The sequence below is a fragment of the Rutidosis leptorrhynchoides genome, chromosome 1 (genome assembly GCF_046630445.1).
Source record: "Rutidosis leptorrhynchoides isolate AG116_Rl617_1_P2 chromosome 1, CSIRO_AGI_Rlap_v1, whole genome shotgun sequence".
NCBI lineage: Eukaryota > Viridiplantae > Streptophyta > Magnoliopsida > Asterales > Asteraceae > Rutidosis > Rutidosis leptorrhynchoides.
Window position 1 is genome coordinate 610742286 of NC_092333.1, and position 8310 is coordinate 610750595.

Genomic DNA, 8310 nt, shown 5'->3' on the forward strand with positions numbered 1-8310 from the left:
GATCATTTGGCGCCATCCGTGGGACCTGTACACTATGCCTCGTGTTCCCACTGTAAAATTGCCTCATTTGATATCTACGTAAGTTTTCCCCGCATATGTAAGTATCGTAATGGAAAAGGGGGTAATTTGTGAGTGCGGATAAAAATATTGTCATGATTAAATCATCTATGTTTTATGATCTACATCCTAAATCGAAAAAAGTGTATCCACTCATATAAATGGATCCACCAATTAAAAAGTAAGTTCATACCACTAAAACTGAAAATGATAAACTTGAACCAAGTGTTCAACTCCTTTTTCCCATTACGGTGACTCACGGATTACATGATATCATGGAGCCATTATTTATAAATAAAGGCAGCCTCAATATTACTATACATCAATGCTAATAAATTTACATGTAGACACTGTGAGTTCAATTAATTAACTCGTGCTTGTAAGTTATTTGATATGTTCAAATCTTCAAAATGGAATTATTCGGTAACCGTCGAGGCAACCGTTTCTTTTTTGGTAACCGTCAGGTAACCGTTTATTTTTCTTGTTAACTATCTATCGATTCAAGTTTTTATTTCCGTTTTGATGCTTATTTGTGTTTAATGATAATTTGGGGTAATGTCGACCACGTGCATGCACGAAAGTTATTTCTCAGGTTAACAAAGAGGCATTGTATGTCCATGCTCCATGACTTTTGGTTATGCAATTAACCACTCTCAAATAACCAACCTCAACAAATAAAGGCAAGCAACTTCCACCTTGTAACCGTCCAGATCAAAAGGTACAAATGCCCAAGACACTGGTTTTGACACATAAGTGGTCGTCATACACGTTAACTGTGCGAATTGATAGGTTGAAGTGGGTGTCGGTCAGGCAACGTTTTTTAACACCTCGATCACAACAGTTTCGGTGCAAGAACCCACCAGATTGTACACGGTTCCTCGTTTCAGTCCGTGCTTGTCATTTGGCTTGGATCCAACAATCGATCCATACCGGGCGTACACCCGACCTCGCTTATATTTTATGGGTACGTAACGTTTCATCTTGCGAGAAATGTCAATCTCTCCCAAGTACCAAGTTGCAGAGATAAAAACGTATTGAGGTGTATGTATTGGCATGCTATGATAAAATCAACATGCCAAACTCAACAATTCAATTGAAGGTAGCATTACAAGTGTGATTACAAAAAGTGTTCTTGCCGGCTACTCACGCCATGGGGAACCAACTTGGTGAATTGCCATACACCTATGTAACATACTGGTCTAGTGACGCTTCCCTGCTCACCGCTATGTGACGATGCTATTCAGTTTGGATATACCGTAACGGCATCCAGAAGTCCGTTACGGCATTGCGTACGTTTGAATTGAAGTCCGCTAGAGGTGGTAGTGGTACTAAACCCATTATGGAACCAATTTTTACCGTTACGGCACTGTGATATCTTGAAGTCCGCTATGGTTTGGCCGGACGCTCATACCGCTACGGCGCACTATATCGGCCATGAACGCCATTCATCAAATGCGACGTTTGTTAGCGGTAAGGCTAAGTCCGTTACGGCATGAACATTTAGGTTCATTACGTGATGACTTCCGGGCCCGGTACCACATGAACTTTTGGGTTTCATTACGGAATGACTTCCAGGTCCGCTAGGGCATCGAAATAAGTCGGCCTATGTTTGAAGAACGCTACGGAAGTGACAATTTTGTAACGGCATCAAGATAAGCCCGTTGCGGCATGCTTTGTAATTCTCTAACGGTACCAACATCCAACATAAATCCGTTGACATGCTCTATAAGACGTGACGATGATAAAAGCATGGCGTCTTCACATATGCGTGACGGCGTGCCATACCTGCACATCATATATAATATTGATTCTTGTATGTTCATAAAGATTCATTGTCTCACAAACAAGACATTTAACACCGAAACAGATTTATAAAGCTTTCTTGATAACTATTTGGCTGATCTTCCATGTGTTGGGTTTGAAGATGTTAAACGAAGAAGAAAACCAAATAAATTCGAGCAGGACCAGCTCGCGGTCGCGAGACCCACTTCGCGGTCGCGAAGTGGTGAAATCAGGAAAACGGGAACAGAATCAATCGAGTTGTATTCTTACGCCTTGGTTTTACGGTTTTGGGTTTTTTGGACCTCGCGGTGGCGAAAATTGTCGTGTGCAACAAGTTTTTCAGTTTTGGAAACGATTATGTGTTTCCCCTATAATTTGTAACCCATATCTCATTGTATCAGCGAGTACCTACGAAAATAATCAATAAAACTCTCTCTGTTTGGCCGTGGAGTAAACCAATCGTTTAGATCAAACGATTGGACATAACCACGTTAAAATTCCTTGTTCTTTACGTTTCTTGCACTTATATTGTTTGTTATCTTTGCGTGTTTTTGATATTACAGTGGGTTGATAACTAAGATTATCAGGTTCTTGTTAGCTGCTAGCTAAAAATAGGTATCAACATTTAACACCAGTTATTTTAACATGTGTAAACACTAATACTACCGGTAAGTCCTCTCTGCCTAACATACTGGTGTAAGTCACCGATATAATTCAAATATTCAATTCATGTTTATACTATATGTTAATTTCTTCATTCAAATCACAAACAACAATGGGTTCTCAATCTTCTTTTGATCCGAATGAATTACCTTTAACGGACGACGATTAATAGGCAAAACTTATGAGGAACAGTACAAGGTTCATTTACAGTATAGCAATATATATTACATGTTAGGAAGAGAGGATCGCCTGGACGTTGGGAGATATAAATTTGAGAGAAAAACAACTCTATTACTCACAAAAATAGATTTACAGAGTATTACAAAACTCTTACAAAAAAAAAACTCTCAAACTCACACACACTCTCTAGGTTGTGATTACACTTCTCTGAGTGATTTAGGATGATTTACAATTGAGGTTTGCACCTCTATTTATAGTAAAAATTCTATGGCGGTGGAAGGGTGTGAACGGAGATGGTGGGCGGCCGTCATCGTGTTCATCTTTGCTTCTTCTACATGGTGTTCAAAGAAGGCTACTTTGAACATCTAGAAGGTGAGCTTCTAGATTGTAGGCTGGAAACTTTCAATTCTCCCCCTCCAGCCGAATCCACGAACATTCCAGTTATGTCTCTGCATAACTCCAACTTCTCTCGAGTCACCACCTTTGTTAACATATCCGCAGGATTCTCCTTTGTATGGATCTTCACTAGTCTCAACAGTTGTCGATTAATTACCTCGCGTATCCAATGATAACGAATATCAATATGTTTTGTACGGGAATGGTACATGGAGTTCTTGCTCAAATCTAGAGCACTCTGACTGTCACAATGTACCTTGTACTCCTTTTGCTTGATTCCAAATTCTTGGAGATAACGCTTTAACCACAACATTTCTTTTCCAGCTTCTGCGGCAGCAAAATACTCTGCTTCAGTTGTGGATAATGCAACACACCTCTGTAGTCTTGACTGCCATGAAACAGCTCCCCCTGCAAAAGTGTAAATGAATCCTGAAGTAGATTTCCTACTATCAGGATCTCCGGCCATATCCGCATCTGTATAGCCTTCCAAGATTGGATCAGCTCCCCCGTAACAAAGACATAGATTCTTTGTACCTTTAAGATATCTGAGAATCCATTTTACTGCATCCCAATGCTCTTTTCCGGGGTTCGAGAGAAAACGACTCACCGTTCCCACTGCATGAGCAATATCGGGCCTTGTACACACCATCGCATACATCAAACTTCCAACTGCTGAAGAATATGGTACTGAAGACATCTCCCCGATCTCTTCCTTGGATGAGGGACAAGAACTCTTGCTTAACTTGAAATGGTTAGCTAATGGAATGCTAACAGGTTTGGCATTGTTCATATTGAAACGTGAAAGCACTCGTTCAATATACTTCTCCTGAGATAGCCATAACCTTTTATTCTTCCTATCTCGGGTTATCTGCATTCCCAAAATCTGTTGAGCCTGTCCTAAGTCTTTCATGTCAAAAGACTTAGAGAGTTCCTTCTTCAGCTGGTTGATCTTCGTTACGTCTTTCCCTACAATCAAAATATCGTCTACATAAAGTAGAAGAGCAACGAAATCTCCTTCAGAAAACTTCTGAATGTAGACACACTCATCTGCTGCAGTTTTCTTGTACCCGTGACTCACCATGCACGAGTCAAACTTCTTGTACCACTGCCTAGGTGCCTGCTTTAAACCGTACAAACTTTTCTTCAGCTTGCTTACGAGATTATCTCCTGAAACCTCAAAACCTTCTGGCTGCTCCATGTAAATTTCTTCATGTAAATCTCCATGAAGAAAAGCTGTCTTTACATCCATCTGTTCAAGCTCCAAGTTCATACTTGCGACCAATCCAAGTATGACTCTAATTGAAGTCATCTTGACTACTGGTGAAAATATCTCGTCAAAATCAATCCCTTTCTTCTGTTGGAATCCTTTGACTACAAGTCGTGCTTTGTATTTCACCACTTTTCCACTACCATCCTTTTTCAGCTTGAACACCCATTTATTTTTCAGTGCCTTCTTCCCGCGTGGAAGTTCTACAATCTCATAAGTTTGATTTTTCTGCAGAGAATCCATCTCATCCTGCATTGCGAGCAACCATTTTTCTTTATCCTTATGAGTTACTGCTTCATGAAAACTCTCCGGTTCTCCATCTTCAGTAAGTAGAAGGTACTCGGATTCTGGATATCTACTCGATGGAATCCGACCTCGTTCAGATCTACGAACTTCTGGAACATTCTGAGGAGATCCACCATCATCTTGACCTTGTGATGGTGCTGGAACGTCTGGCAGATGGGGTTGTGGCTCCCCCTGCTCAGCACCATCATTTTCCTCATTATCTTCTACTTCTGGCATTTCTTCTTGCACTGAAAATTCATTTCTCATGAATGATTCTGTTGTTGCCTCTGGCACCTGAGCAGCAACATTTGACTTCTGAGATATTGTAGGTTTTTCAATATCTTCTATTGTCTGGCTTTCATGGAACACCACGTCCCTACTTCTGATCACCTTTTTCTCCTTTGGATCCCATAATCTGTATCCAAATTTTTCATCTCCATAGCCTATGAATATGCATGGAGTGGTCCTTGCATCCAGCTTCTGCCTGAGCTCCTTGGATACATGTGCGTACGCCAAACATCCAAATACTCTTAAGTGAGAGTATGATGGATCCTTTCCAGACCAAAGTTTCTCCGGAACTTCAAAATTCAGTGGTACTGATGGAGATCGGTTGATCAAATAACAAGCGGCTCTGACTGCTTCTCCCCAGAATGGCTTTGGCAGCTTAGCCATACTGAGCATGCTCCGAACACGTTCCATGATTGTTCGGTTCATTCTTTCTGCTATACCATTATGTTGAGGGGTACGTGGGACCGTCTTCTCATGTCGAATGCCATATGATCTGCAATAGGCATCGAACTTCCTGGAAGAGTATTCACCGCCGTTGTCGGATCGAAGGCACTTTAACTTCTTTCCTGTCTCACGTTCTACCATGACATGGAACTGTTTGAAGTAATCGAACACCTGGTCCTTCGTCCGTAAGAAATATACCCACACCTTTCGAGAAGTATCATCGGTAAACGTCAGAAAGTATCGATTGCCGCCAATTGATTCAACCTCCAAGGGACCGCAAACATCAGAGTGTACCAGACTGAGTAACTCTGATTTTTTCGTTGAAGAGGAATTAAACGAGACTCTATGCTGCTTACCAAATAGACAATGATTGCAAGGATCTAGCGCAGCATCCTTGTCTACATTGATAAGCTCCTACTTTATTAGGGTAGACAACCCTTTCTCACTCATGTGACCGAGTCTCTGGTGCCATAAATTTTGTGAAGCCTCCTTTTCTGCAACATTAATACTGTCTGTGCAGATCTTCACATGAGTCTTGTACAGTGTGCCATAAATGTGTCCTCGAGCGACTATCATAGCGCCTCTTGACAATTTCCATGTGCCTTTACTGAAATGACTATCATAGCCCTGTTTGTCGAGAGCTATCCCAGAAAGTAAATTCAGCCGAAGATCTGGCACATGGCGGACATCCTTCAGAGTGATTGTGCTCCCAGAACTTGTCTTTATCCTGACATCTCCAATTCCGACAATCTCAGCGGAACTGGAATTTCCCATCTTCACAACTCCAAAGTCACCAGCTTTGTATGTTGTGAAGTATTCCTTGTATGGAGTCACGTGGTAGGAAGCTGCAGTATCTACCATCCATTCTGTTTCTTCTCGTGAGACGTGAAGGCATGTCTCATCATGGGTTGAACAATAAGCTACATCACCAGAGATAGTCACTAATGTTTCTCCACCCTTATTCTTCGCCTGTGAACTGCTTTGACCTTGTTCCTCTTTTAATCTATAGCAGTTCTTCTTCATATGTCCCTCTAATCCACAATGATGGCATTTATATGTTGGTTTTCTGCCATCAGCTGACCTGCCCCTGCTCTTGCTTCTGCCTCTCCATTTATTTTTGCTACTCATTCGCTGTCTCCCCCGATTCTCTGTGACAAAGGCATGGGTCTGATCTGTGCCCATGTCTTTTCTCCTTGCCTCTTCACTGAATAGGGCATCCTTGACCATTGACATGGTAAGTTTGCCATTTGGGGCTGAGTTGCTGAGTGTTACTACCAGCGTTTCCCAACTATCGGGAAGGGAACTAAGTAGCAGTAGCGCCTGAACTTCATCGCCAAGCGGCATCTCTACAGACGATAACTGGTTGACCAAGCTCTGGAACTCACTGGTATGCTCGGCAACTGAAGTTCCACTTTTGAGCTTCATGTTGACTAAACGCCTCATCAGCAGGGCTTTATTCCGAGCAGTCTTGGCCTGGTACATGTCCTCCAACTTTTTCCAGAGGACATATGCGTCTGTCTCTTGTGCAACATGGTGGAAGACACTATGATCAATTCATTGACGGATCTGACCAATAGTTTTTTGGTTTGATTTCTTCCACTCTTTCTCTTTGGCAGAATCAGGGTTTATACCCTTCAATTCAATAGGATCGAACAAATCCTTACAGCTGAGGAGATCTTCCATTCGAGGTTTCCACAGCGTGTAGTTTGTGGATGTGAGCATAATCATAGCTCCGAAAGATGATGTTGACTCTTCTGTGGATATTATCACCTTACAAATAATTTTTCAACACAAACGGGGTTGAATTGTAGAAAACAGAGATCACCGTTACGTCCGGAACGGTTGAAAATGATGGAATAGACACTTCGCGGCTTAAATTCCACTTACGGGGCAAAATTATAATTTTTATAAACTTCAGGGACCAATAATGAAATTCTGAAAATTTCAGGGACCAAATTGTAAAATTTCAGAATTGCTACAGTACCGCTACAGTACTGCTACAGTGACTTGCTGCAGTGCCGCCAGCTGCTACAGTGAATTGCTACAGTGATCGTCTTCTCCGGCAAAAATTCCGGCACCGGTCGTCTTCTCCGGCGAGATTCCGGCGATTTGACCAAACTTTGACCGCGTTTTCTGGGCTCGTTATAACTCCGTTTAAGTCGCCGTTTTTTGCGTTGGACTCGGTTCGACGAGACGAATCCAATGGTACACTCAAAATTGAATTTTGAGAAAACTTCCGAAAACCCAAAAACTCAATCAACGTCTCTAACCAAGCTCTGATACCACTTGTTAGGAAGAGAGGATCGCCTGGACGTTGGGAGATATAAATTTGAGAGAAAAACAACTCTATTACTCACAAAAATAGATTTACAGAGTATTACAAAACTCTTACAAAAAAAACTCTCAAACTCACACACACTCTCTAGGTTGTGATTACACTTCTCTGAGTGATTTAGGATGATTTACAATTGAGGTTTGCACCTCTATTTATAGTAAAAATTCTATGGCGGTGGAAGGGTGTGAACGGAGATGGTGGGCGGCCGTCATCGTGTTCATCTTTGCTTTTTCTACATGGTGTTCAAAGAAGGCTACTTTGAACATCTAGAAGATGAGCTTCTAGATTGTAGGCTGGAAACTTTCATTACATATATATATATATATAAGTCCAGTTAACCCAATGATTAATGATAAACGAAGACTTAAAGAACAGAATAAACCACATAAAGGTACACTATCCAGAATAAACCATAAACCACATAAAGGAAAAAAGCTGAATAAAATGATCAATTCAGGAAAATTTGATAAAACAACAATTACATATATTCGTTATTTGTATGATCACTACTCAATGATAGCTATCAACAACAACAATTGTCTTAAACTGCTTTGACTCAATAACGAACAACTAACCCGAATTTGTGCTATACTGTGAATAAACCTTATACCGT